The sequence below is a fragment of the Oryx dammah genome, unplaced genomic scaffold (assembly GCF_014754425.2).
Source record: "Oryx dammah isolate SB20612 unplaced genomic scaffold, SCBI_Odam_1.1 HiC_scaffold_26, whole genome shotgun sequence".
NCBI lineage: Eukaryota > Metazoa > Chordata > Mammalia > Artiodactyla > Bovidae > Oryx > Oryx dammah.
In genome coordinates this window covers 91,338,275-91,351,898 of record NW_024070210.1, presented here as the reverse complement: position 1 = coordinate 91,351,898, position 13,624 = coordinate 91,338,275, and positions in this window count along the sequence as shown.

Below are 13,624 nucleotides of genomic sequence, written 5' to 3'. Positions count from 1 at the left end.
TTACAATCACACACCAGTGTAAGTGGTGCCTTAGGGAAATTGTTGAAACTGGAAAACCATTTGTGATAGTGGTGAGCAGTCTCTACATTCTTGAACACTGGAATTTGTCCTTGAACTTGGAACCTCTCTCTTCTTTGTCCTGGTTGTGGCTACTTTGATGAATTTTTAAAATAACTTTACTGTAGACAAGTGCCTAGCCATGTTCTTAAGGACACACTGAATCAAATGCAGATATTTCTGATTTTAGGTATTAATTTTTAGTTAGCAATCTAAACAAAGTCGGACACGACTGAAGTGACTTAGCAACTTAGCAACTAAATTGAGTTGTCTTTCTAGGATGAGGCCACTACAGAGTTAAGGGGGAAACTCTCTACTAATTCAAAAAGAATGTGTTTCTGAGAGGTGAGTGCCTTTTTATTCAGTTATTTCCTCACAGGAAATCATGTTGTGAGATATTAGGAATAAGCCTGTGTTCACTGTTGAAACAGAGTGGTGGAGGAATGTGAGTCCGCCCCCAGTACATCCTCTTTTCTGAAGTCAGCTTGGTGGTAGTTGCCAGAAAATTGAATGGACATCTTGGCTAGGTAGAGAGTATTTGTCATACACCAGACAAGAGCTGAGTGTAAATGGACATTATATTGCCAATGTGAGACATCTTCCCTACCAATATCCCAAAAGGATGAAATTGGTCAGTGTTGGGAGATATTCTGACATCATACAGATGAGACTGATTATCTAGCCAGTAGACATTTTAGTTACAGCAGGTCCATCTCATAGAGTCAGTAAAGCCAGTAGGATATCTTGGCAATTAAATTGTACTCAGTTCAGTTCAGTTCAGTTGCTCAGTTGTGTCAGACTCTGTGACCCCATGAATCACAGCACGCCAGGCCTCTCTATCCATCACCAACTCCTGGAGTTCACCCAAACTCATGTGCAGCGAGTCAGCCATCCAGCCATCTCATCCTTTGTTGTCCCCTTCTCCTCCTGCCCCCAATCTCTCCCAGCATCAGGGTCTTTTCCAATGAGTCAACTGTTTGCATCAGGTGGCCAAAGTATTGGAGTTTCAGCTTCAACATCAGTCCTTCCAATGAACATTGAAGGAGGACTGATCTCCTTTAGGATGGATCTCCTTGCAGTCCAAGGGACTCTCAAGAGTCTTCTCCAACACCACAGTTCAAAAGCATCAATTCTTCGGCGCTCAGCTTTCTTCACAGTCCAACTCTCACATCCATACATGACCACTGGAAAAACCATAGCCTTGACTAGACGGACCTTTGTTGGCAAAGTAATATCTCTGCTTTTTAATATAAATTGTACTAGTTTGGTACTAAATACTAACCAGAGAAAATTCAATGAAAAACTAAGTTTTGTTGCTGTGTGGTTCAGGCACTAAGTTGTGTGCAGCTCTTTATGACCCCGTGGACTTTGGCACACCAGGCTCCTCTGTCCTCTACTATCTCCCTGAGTTTGTAGAGGACAAATTCATGTCCTTTGAATTGGTGATACTATCTAACCATTTCATTCTCTGTCACCCCCTTCTCCTTTTGCCTTCAGTCTTTCCCAGCATCAGGGTCTTTTCCTATTATTCATGGTTGCTGCTGTTGCTGCTGCTGCTGCTAAGTCGCTTCAGTCATGTCTGACTCTGTGCGACCCTATAGATGGCAGCCCATCAGGCTCCCCCGTCCCTGGGATTCTCCAGGCAAGAACACTGGAGTGGGTTGCCATTTCCTTCTCCAATACATGAAAGTGAAGAGTGAAAGTGAAGTCGCTCAGTTGTGTCCAACTCTTAGCGACCCCATGGACTGCAGCCTACCAGGCTCCTCCGTCCATGGGATTTTCCAGGCAAGAGTACTGGAGGAGGGTGCCATTGCCTTCTCTGGATTCACGGTTAATTATTAATAATAAAATAATGAGCTTATTATCTTCTCAAAAATGTCTAATATTGAGAAAGAATATGACAAGAACAGATAGTTGAATTATGTTAAAGGAAGTGAAAGTTGGTCAGTCGTGTCTGACTCTTTGCAACTTCTACAGGCCAGAATACTGGAGTGGGTAGCCTTTCCCTTCTCCAGGGGATCTTCCTGATCCAGGAATTGAACCCAGGTCCCCTGTATTGCAGGCAGATTCTTTACCAACTGAGCTCTCAGGGAAGGCCCATGCCAAAAGAAAACCAATTTAAAAATGAATGTGGTCTGTTTCCCATAGGATTTTTTTTTCCTTGACTAGAATGAAGGGATATGTTGACCAAGGCATGGAGATAAATGTTTGTGTGTTAAAAACAGATGTTGTTTGGCATCTCTTTGTTTATGGACCAAAGGTACAAATTCTTCCTGTTTCCCAGGAAAATTCTAGAACAGTGAAGACTGTTACTAACCCACTGTTTTCTGTGCTTTTTTTGCACGTCAGGATTCCTATTGTGCTCTTCTAAACACATGCTGAGGGGGTTATTTCCCTACTACAATAGCACCGTGGGAAACTTAGTTTGATTTACAAAGCATTATAATTCTTCAAAAGCACAAACATTAAAAAAATCTAATTGGAGATGGGTAGGAAAGAGGGAAACACACATACTTATATATATATACATATATATATACATATTATATATATAATTTTGTTTTCAGCATGAGTTCTGTCACAAAAATGTTGCAGTTCAGTTACTCTGTGTATACATAAAATATCTAGCAAATTTTGACAATTACAGATTTTACTTTGCTTGGTAGAAGACTGTACTTGTTTGGACACAATTATATATTATACATAGAGAAGGAAATGGCAACCCACTCCAGTATTCTTGCCTGGAGAATCCCACGGACAGGGAGACCTGCTGGGGTGCAGTGCATGGGGTCATGGGGAGTCAGACATGACTGAGCGACTCAACACACACGTACATTATACATGCCTTACAGCAAAACACATGTGCAGAACTTATGTTGTACAGATATTTTAATGGGGGGTTGGCCAACCTGAGGGCCAAGCCCAGTCACGCCCATTTGTTTGCATATTACCCACATGCCTGGAGTTGCCCAAGCGGTAAAGTTTCGGGGCACAGTCCTTAAGACTGTGCTCAGTTCTGATGCCAACTGAAAGTCTGAGGGGTACCTAAAATCATCCTCAGGTTTGATCACTCCTTAGAACAATTCATAGAACTCACTGAAACTTATTATACTCATGATTATGGTTTATTACAGGGAAATGACACAGATAAAAACCAGCAAAAGGAAGAGATTCATAGGCATAGTTTGGAAGAGCTCCAGACACAAAGCTTTTGTTGTGGTGTCCCCTGGAGTGATGACTCATTAACCTCCCAGCACTGACGTCTGACAATCTGCAGGGAGTTCTGCCGGGGAAGATTGCTTGCGTTTTGGTGTCCAGAGTTTTATTGGAACTTTATTCCATAGGCATAATTGATTGATTTCTTGCTTCTGTGGTTGAACTTAGTCTCCAGGTAATGGATACTGTGTGACTCAAATCACATGGCTGATCTCTCTGATATGGCCAGCTTGCCCCTAAACAAAGACAGTCCTATTGGTTATGATGTAGGTCACTTTCCAGAAGACTTTTTGTATCTATTGACAAAAAATTAACCAAAAATTTAAAATATAATGAATGCCGGTATCAATGTCTGGTCCTAAGATATTCACAGGCAAATAATACTGGTAAGAAAAAGGATGATACATAGGGAGTCTCCTTGCTAAGACTGATTAAACTTCTGAACATTGTTTTGCTTCACACAGAGTAGAGTGATTAAGTTTTGGGAAAGAGTAGGTAGTAGGGACTTCGCATGCCATCAATAAATGTTTATTGAGGGCCTCCTTTCAAAGATAACTGCCAGGCACACATGTGCTCCAATCTTTCACATATTTGTTCCAGACAATGCAGGGGGAAAAAAGTGATTTTCAAACTAAGGTAGAAAGTTATTTTATTCAAAACAGTTTATTCCAGATCTGTAAAGTAATTTTTTCAAATCTGGGCCCTGTGAAGATTTGGGATTTTTTACACACTTAAGCATTTGAATGCAGAGTTCCAAAGAATAGCAAGGAGAGATAAGAAAACCTTCCTCAGTGATCAATGAAAAGATAGAGGAAAACAACAGAATGGGAAAGACTAGAGATCTCTTTAAGAAAATTAGAGATACCAAGGGAACATTTCATGCAAAGATGGGCTTGATAAAGGACAGAAATGCTATGGACCTAACAGAAGCAGAAGATATTAAGAAGACGTGGCAAGAATACATAGGAGAACTGTACAAAAAAGATCTTCATGACCCAGATAATCATGATGGTATAATCACTCACCTAGAGCCAGACATCCTGGAATGGGAAGTCAAGTGGGCCTTAGAAAGTATCACTACGAACAAAGCTAGTGGAGGTGATGGCATTCCAGTTGAGCTATTTCAAATCCTGAAAGATGATGCTGTGAAAGTGCTGCACTCAAGATGCCAGCAAATTTGGAAAACTCAGCAGTGGCCACAGGACTGGAAAAGGTCTGTTTTCATTCCAATCCCAAAGAAAGGTGATGCCAAAGAATGCTCAAACTACCGCACAATTGCACTCATCTCACATGCTAGTAAAGTAAAGCTCAAAATTCTCCAAGCCAGGCTTCAGCAATATGCGAACTGTGAAATTCCAAATGTTCAAGCTGGTTTTAGTAAAGGCAGAGGAACCAGAGATCAAATTGCTAACATCCACTGGATCATGGAAAAAGCAAGAGAGTTCCAGAAAAACATCTATTTCTGCTTCATTGACTAGGCCAAAGCCTTTGACTATGTGGATCACAATAAATTGTGGAAAATTCTGAAAGAGATGGGAATACCAGACCACCTGACCTGCCCCTTGAGAAACCTGTATGCAGGTCAGGAAGCAACAGTTAGAACTGGACATGGAACAACAGACTGGTTCCAAATAGGAAAAGGAGTATGTCAAGGTTGTATATTGTCACCCTGCTTATTTAACTTCTATGCAGAGTACATCATGAGAAATGCTGGGCTAGAGGAAGCATAAGCTGGAATCAAGATTGCAGGGAGAAATATCAATAACCTCATATATGCAGATGACACCACCCTTATGGCAGAAAGTGAAGAGGAACTAAAAAGCCTCTTGAGAAAAGTGAAAGAGGAGAGTGAAAAAGTTGGCTTAAAGCTCAATATTCAGAAAACGAAGATCATGGCATTTGGTCATATCACTTCATAGGAAATAGATGGGGAACCAGTGGAAACAGTGTCAGACTTTATTTTGGGGCCTCCAAAATCACTGCAGATGGGGATTGCAGCCATGAAATTAAAAGACGCTTACTCCTTGGAAGGAAAGTTATGACCAACCTAGATAGCATATTGAAAAGCAGAGACATTACTTTGCCAGCAAAGGTCCATCTAGTCAAGGCTATGGTTTTTCCAGTGGTCATGTATGGATGTGAGAGTTGGACTGTGAAGAAAGCTGAGCGACGAAGAACTGATGCTTTTGAACTGTGGTGTTGGAGAAGACTCTTGCGAGTCCCTTGGACTGCAAGGAGATCCAAGCAGTCCATCCTAAAGGAACTCAGTCCTGAATATTCGTTGCAAAGACTGATGTTGAGGCTGAAACTCCAGTACTTTGGCCACCTGATGGGAAGAGCTGACTCATTTGAAAAGACCCTGATGCTGGGAAACATTGAGGGCAGGAGGAGAAGGGGACAACAGAGGATGAGATGGTTAGATGGCATCACCGACTCAATGGACATGGGTTTGGGTGAACTCCGGGAGTTGGTGATGGACAGGGAAGCCTAATGTGCTGTGGTTCATGGGGTCGCAAAGAGTAGGATACAACTGAGCGACTGAACTGAACTGAAGTCATGTTCTTTCTCCTGAACCAGTTTTCAAGTTAGTAACATAATGGATAGTTGGTGAATAAACAGAAAGTAAACTAAAGGAAGAAATAGTCCATGTCTCATCTATCTTTCAATTTTAGGTTGTAAAAATGAAGTTGTATCTCTACACTTTATATTCAATAATATCTCACCTTTCCCCCATTCATTATTATACTTGTTTTTTCATGTTATTACACATTTAAAGAAAACATTTTGATGGTTATGTAATAGTCCTTGCATGGATTTAACATTGTTGATTTAACCATTTAACTTTAATTTTATATGCATGCATGCTAAATCACTTCATTTCTATGTTCTCAAATAATATTTTTATTTCTTGATGGGATAATGAACCATAATGTCACTTCAAATTTATTTTTTTTAATCAATGCAAGCAGATAGGGTAATTCAGAACCTTTCTTCTAATAAATATCAATTGCTTATATAATTAAAGATATGTATTTACATATGAGGGCTTCCCAGGTGGTGCTAGTGGTAAAGAACCCGCCTCCCAGGGCAGGAGACATAAGAGACACAGGTTCAGTCCCTGGGTCAGGAAGATCCCCTGGAGGAGAGCATGGCAACCCACTCCAGTATTCTTGCTTGGAGAATCCCATGGACAGGGGAGCCTGGCAGGCTACAGTCCATGGACTTGCAAAGAGTCAGACACAACTGAAATGACTTAACACAGAAACGCGTTTACATATGAATTAAATTTAATAATCAAGTCAAATAAGCTCTATTGCTTAAATTTTTCTTTACTTTGAGTCTGAGTGAACTCCGGGAGTTGGTGATGGACAGGGAGGCCTGGCGTGCTGCGATTCATGGGGTTGCAAAGAGTCGGACACGACTGAGCGACTGAACTGAACTGAGCTGACAATTACTAAGAAATATTTATTACTATGTCTTATTTGTATGTTTAATCAAAGTGAGTTTCCAGAAGATTTCCACATAAGGAAAAAGAAATCAGTGTTGTCTAGTAAGGAGTGATGGTCTCGGGCAGTGCGGTTTGGCCTGACGTGAATAGTCACAGGGATAGAGGATGGGAAGAGCTCCTTTATGATTCTGCCACCCAGAAGTCAGAAAGTGTGGTTTTAATCTAAGCTCTGCCTCCTACTGATGGCCTGAAGGCTTCCACCCTCTCGTCTTGATGTTACTACTTTTCTCTGTAGTTCATTCCATCCTGACCTCCCTCTTCTTCCGCTAAGAAGTACGTGACGTTGCCCTCCTGTTGCTCAGCCTGATCCGTTCTCTCCATTCCTCCAATACTGGCAAGGTTCTTGGTTCTGAAGTGAGCTTCTTTCTTTCCTCATGTGACACAGAGCTATCTCTTCTCAGTATCTTGCTGCATTTCTAGTGATAATAGCTCTTTTTAGTTTCCTCTCTATTACAGATTTTCTCTCCCTAGGAATTGAGCATGAGTTTCTGAGGGCTGCATGGGAAGGCAATCAAGTGCTATATCTCCTGCTGTATCCAGATTTGTCCTCCTTCTCAGACCTCAGCCGTGGGTTCTCCCATCCCCTCCTCTGGGCAGAACACTTTCCCCACCAAGTACATTGCCTGTCAGAGGATAAAGGAAGACTTTCTGCTCCCCAGTGGGGTCAGGGCCTCAGGCCCAGAGGCTGGCTGTCAACATCTCCCACTGTTCTTCCCATGATGTTCCTTCAGTCCTCTTAAAGCTGTGCTCTGGTGAGCCCATCTACAGGCCACCCTGACGTGTTGAGACCTGTCTGAGTTCTCAACTTCTCAATTTGAGCTAATGCTCTGGGACCCTCACTCCACTGGTTTAGAAATTACTGGACTTGATTACAATCTCACATCACTAAATCTCCATTGAGTTCAGTTTTCAAATTCATTTGTGTACCAAACTACAATTTAATCAGGAAACTGGTCTAATACCCTTGTGAAAACGTGATTAATTTCTCTGGAATCTTGCCTAACCGAGTAGACGTTTTCTGTTTTTATTTCATGATCGCTTTTTCCTGTTGCCCTTTACAGTGAAAAGTGGCTGACAAAGCAGGCAATAGGAAGGGAAATAATTAAAAAAAAATTTTTTATCTAGAAATTTCATTGTTCTGAAAAAAATCTCTTTAGAAAATTTCCCTACAACTTTTATGTACTATGATAAAATGTAGCACGTAAGGCAAAGCTTCAGCAGGTATGGTAAAAACTGTTATTAACAAGGCAAGTGATACAAAGAAATCAGAAAAGCTGTTAGGTGAGTGCCAACCTCACGTGAGCGAAATTTCTTTTCTAACCCTACTTATACATCTATCCATGCAATCATTTAGTTTTCAGATTATACCAGATACTGTTCTGGGTATCAAGGCTGTGAATGACCAAGATGTGGGGTGTGCCCCGGAGGGATATATAATCTGAAAAAAAGACAACGATGTGGCCAATCTTACAGAGAAGGTTGATGCCCGGGTCATATTCCTTTGGTCACCTCTGACTTGAGCTGTGGTAGACAGTAACCAAGCATGTTAAAGGCTCCTCACCATTGGTGTCCACGAAGTTTCTCAGTTTTAAAACTACTTGAATGCATATGGTGTATGTGTGTGTGTGTGTTGAATGCCCCACAGAAAATCCCAACCAATTCCCACGTGGGATTCAGCCCCAGTTACCCACAGTTGTAAACTGCTTAATAATTCTTCCTTTACTGACTTTCTCTCTTTGTCTGTCTCATTGTTCCTCTCTCTCACTCTGGCTTCCTGGGAATACCAATAGGCTACATGTACTCACAGATTCCGATTTTGATAGAACCCGATTCTGGTAGTACCCGTACAAAGTAATATTTTTGTTGCTGTCCAGTTGCTAAGTCATGTGTGATTCTTTGAGATCCCATGGACTGCAGCATGCCAGGCTTTTCTGTTCTTCATCATCTCCTAGAGTTTGGTCAAACTCATGTCCATTGAGTCAGTAATATTGAGTTGGCCAAAAAGTTCATGGGGTTTTTCTGTAGCATCTTAAAGCATCTAATATCTGTAGATGATGAAGATATACACAGAGTTCTCTTGTTTTGCAGAGGATGGAGTAATTAATACCCTGGGTAGGAGTTTCCAGGAGAGACTATTGCAGGAGCCAATGAAAGGGAGAAATTAGAAATTGATCGTTAAAAGATAACTGTTTCCAATGTCTTTAACTATAGCTCAGTATGAGATAATTCTGGGATGATATAATAGAGGTACTTTGCATATCTCCTGTTATGTGCACAACTTTTACTTGTCTGAGCCTTTCTGGACTTTCTAGAGGAGTGAATGATGAGAAATTGGAGCTAATACTCAGCTCTCAGACTAAGAAGATTTCAGAACTAAGAATAGGAACAGTTCTATGCTTTGACCTTTGAAACCAACCCTGGATCAGGGAGGATACTTCAAGGTAGGAGAAGGTCCAGAGATAATAGTTGTGGTCATGGATAAAAGGACAGTTTGCTTGCAACACTGTGTGTGGTTTTCTACTGTCTTGTAACCAAGCTCCTCGGAGAATGTGTGCCAGGTTCCATGAGAGAAGGACTGTGAAAATTTAAAGAGAGGGTCAGAAGAAAAAGCCGTGATTTATCAAATCATTGTAAAAAGAAAAAAACAAAACTCTAAGATTATGAGAGACTTCCTGGAAGGCCCATTCTCCAGGAAAACCCAGTGCTTTGACCTAGGTGTCTGGAGAATATTAGAGGCCTGCGTTAATGGGACCCACTCCAGTGTTCTTGCCTGGAGAATCCCAGGGACGGGGGAGCCTGGTGGGCTGCCGTCTATGGGGTGGCACAGATTCGGACACGACTGAAGCGACTTAGCAGCAGCAGCGGCAGCAGCATTAATGGGAAGAACAACATTAACTGCTGTATTTTCTCAGCTCTAGAGCCTAAAACCATTCCAAGAGGCAGGCAGAACATCAGAATTCCTGAGGCCACGAACGGGAGAGGCCAACCATGGCAGGTGCCCCCATCAACTGGGCAGATGAAGGAAGTTACACAGTGGGGATTGGGTGAAAGTGCAGGTTCTCGGACTCAGACACTATGAGTATGGTTATCCATACCCCGGCCATTGTGTCCCTGGTAGTCGGATACTGGTAGTTGGATACTGGAAAGCATGAGTTACAATGAGTTACAATAGCCTGCTTAATGAACCAACAATATTATACCACTTCTTTAAAAAATAAATAAAACACTAACACGGACTTCTTCATCTGGGCAATACAATAAAGCTCAACGCAGCATGCGAGGACAAGCAAGGCAAACTCCCAGACAGGAAGCCTCTAGTTCTCTCTCTCTCTCTCTTCAAATAACTTTCAGATCCACTCACCTCTCTGAGTTTCCATTTTCTCATTTGTAAAATGGAAATAATAACACTTACCTCCCAAAGATGTGCTGCATGTGAGAAAATGTCTGCTGAGCCTCCAGCGTCTCAGTGCCTGACACAGACCAGGCATTTAAGAAATTTTAGCTGTCTCTACCCTCTCTTCTCATGAGACAAGGAAGAAAATAGCTATTTCAAATAAATCTGATTTCTTAAAATTCTCAGCATTAGATATAGGGAGAACCTGAAAGCAACTTTTCTTGCCTTAAAGGCCTAATAATCAGATTGGGGTCTTTATTTCAGGAGATCAGAAAATGTGTTAGATTGCTCTGATTATTTCCTCCTGAAAATTTATGCCTAATTTGCAATCTAAGAATTATAAACTGTCCTTGCTTTGAAGACTTTTATGGAATTGCATAGACTTTAGGTCATATCAAGTATGATTATACAATTCATGGTTCATGGAAAAAAAAATCAGTTTTCTGAAAATGTACCTAGATAAACTTGTCTGTTCACACAAGAACAAATCAAATGTCAAAAGAAGTCACAGGACTGTAATACTTCTTTTACTAGTTTACTGTATTTATATGTTACTACATATATTACTATATATTATTATACACAACTATATATTGCTATACATGCATATATTTTACTATTACTATATAATTTACTATATATATTATAGTATACACTATATAGAATATAATTTACTATATAATTTATATATTTCACTACAAGACTATTTTGCTTTTTAAAAATAGTATTTTAAATATGATTATCGGTAAATGCCTCCTTACTATTTAGTTATACAAATATGTGTTCTTTGGGCTTCCCAGGTGGCACTAATGGTAAAGAACCTGCCTGCCAAAGCAGGAGATGCAAGAAGTATGGGTTCGATCTGTGGATGGGGAAGATCCCCTGGAGTAGGAAATGGCAACCCACTCCAATTTTCTCGTCTGCAGACTCCCATGGACAGAGGAACCTGGTGGGCTTTCGTTTATAGGGTTGCAAAGAGTCAGACATGAATGAGCACATGTGCACACACACACATACACTGTATGTGTTACATAATATATCAGTTCAGTTCAGTCGCTCAGTCGTGTCCGACTCTTTGCGTCCCCATGAATTGCAGCATGCTAGGCCTCCCAGTCCATCACCAACTCCCGAGTTCACTCAAACTCATGTCCATCGAGTCGGTGATGCCATCCAGCCATCTCATCCTCTGTCGTCCCCTCCTCCTCCTGCCCCCAATCCCTCGCAGCATCAGGGTCTTTTTCAATGAGTCAACTCTTCGCATCAGGTGGCCAAAGTATTGGAGTTTCAGCTTTAGCATCAGTCCTTCCAAAGAACACCCAAAGAAGAATAGATGGTTCAATGTCATATAATGGGTGTTGGATCTCCTTGCAGTCCAAGGGGACTCTCAGGAGTCTTCTCCAACACCACAGTTCAAAAGCATCAATTCTTCGGTGTTCAGCTTTCTCCACAGCCCAACTCTCACATCCATACATGACCACTGGAAAAACCATAGCCTTGACTAGATGGACCTTCGTTGGCAAAGTAATATCTCTGCTTTTCAATATGCTATCTAGGTTGGTCATAACTTTCCTTCCAAGGAGTAAGCATCTTTTAATTTCATGGCTGCAATCACCATCTGCAGTGATTTTGGAGCCCCCAAAAATAAAGTCTGACACTGTTTCCACTGTTTCCCCATCTATTTCCCATGAAGTGATGGGACCTACAAGACCTTTTAGAACTAACACCCAAAAAAGATGTCCTTTTCATTATAGGGGACTGGAATGCAAAAGTAGGAAGTCAAGAAACACCTGGAGTAACAGGCAAATTTGGCTTTGGAGTATGGAGTGAAGCAGGGCAAAGGCTAATATAGTTTTTACCAAGAGAACACACTGGTCATAGCAAACACTCTCTTCCAACAACACAAGAGAAGACTGTACACATGGACATCACCAGATGGTCAACACCTAAAGCAGATTGATTATATTCTTTGCAGCCAAAGATGGAGAAGCTCTATACAGTCAGCAAAAACAAGACTAGGAGATGACTGTGGCTCAGATCAAGAACTCCTTATTGCCAAATTCAGACTTAAATTGAAGAATGTGGGGAAAACCACTAGACCATTCAGGTATGACCTAAATCAAATCCCTTATGATTATACGGTAGAAGTGAGAAATAGATTTAAGGGACTGGATCTGGTAGACAGAGTGCCTGATGAACTATGGACAGAGGTTCATGACATTGTACAGGAGACAGGGATCAAGACCATCCCCATGGAAAAGAAACACAAAAAAGCAAAATGGCTGTCTGAGGAGGCCTTACATAATGTATACATATATGCAATACTGTCTTTCTGTCTTGCAAAATGAGAATAATTTTCACTATAATGTTCTTCTTCAGACTATTTTAGGTAATAAGATGAGCACCACAGTTAGTTCTTGCATCTCATTGGTCCATACCATTTGAAATGATTCCACAGTCTTTCTATGAAGTCATTGTTTAGAATTCAGATTTTTAGTCCAGAAGACTTTATCACAGTAGCTGCACAGTTCTGTTTGTACTGACTACTAGAATGCTTACTCTTAATTTTATATTTGGACTTACTCTGACCAAAGATATTGGTGACAATCTCCTTTATAAGCTAAGACATTTTAGCAGTAAATCCACAATTATTTCTTGAGTATCTTCTTTGAACAAGATGCTGTGCTTGACTCTGTAAATAATATAAAATGGAATTTCTCCCTGCATTCAGAAGCTCAAATCATGGAGAGAGACAGATATATTCATGTGATCCAAATATCAATAACTACCGTATATGCTGGGCATGTATCAATACTAACTTTATACCCATAGGAGATGGTATATTGTGAGTTCTGAAACAGAGATACACAATTGTTTAGATACTATGGGAAGGTAGAAACAAGTCTGGATTAGGGATAGCCAGTAAAGATTTGTTCAGGGCATGTTATTTGCAACTGACCATGAAGGATTGGTTGGACTTTGACAGGTGAGAACTGAGTGGGAAATGGACATTCTTAGTACCCAGGACTGTATGTGCACGTAGTCATAGGTAAACGGAGACTCAAAACATACATTTATTTTTGCTAAGTTTATTGTGTTCCCATACTATACAATACTTGATGCAATAAATCATAAGAGAATGCCACTATGATATAATTATCTTAAGGATACTCAGACCATTCAGCCTCTTGAATCACGGACAATGTGATAAGAGAGAGCTGGTTGGGATGAATTTAGCTTAGGTGGTGAGCTTAGAAGGCTGTAAGATGGAAAATGGGTAGTGATGTGAATGAATACAACTATGGGTCTCATGAGGCTATAATTCAAGGTGGTGTTGAGGTTGAATCCCTTTTTGGACACTCTCAGGAAGAATCATCTCCTTGCTCACTAAGGTTGTTGACAGAATTTATCCTCATGGTTTTAGGAGGGATGTTTCCATTTCCTTGGCTGTT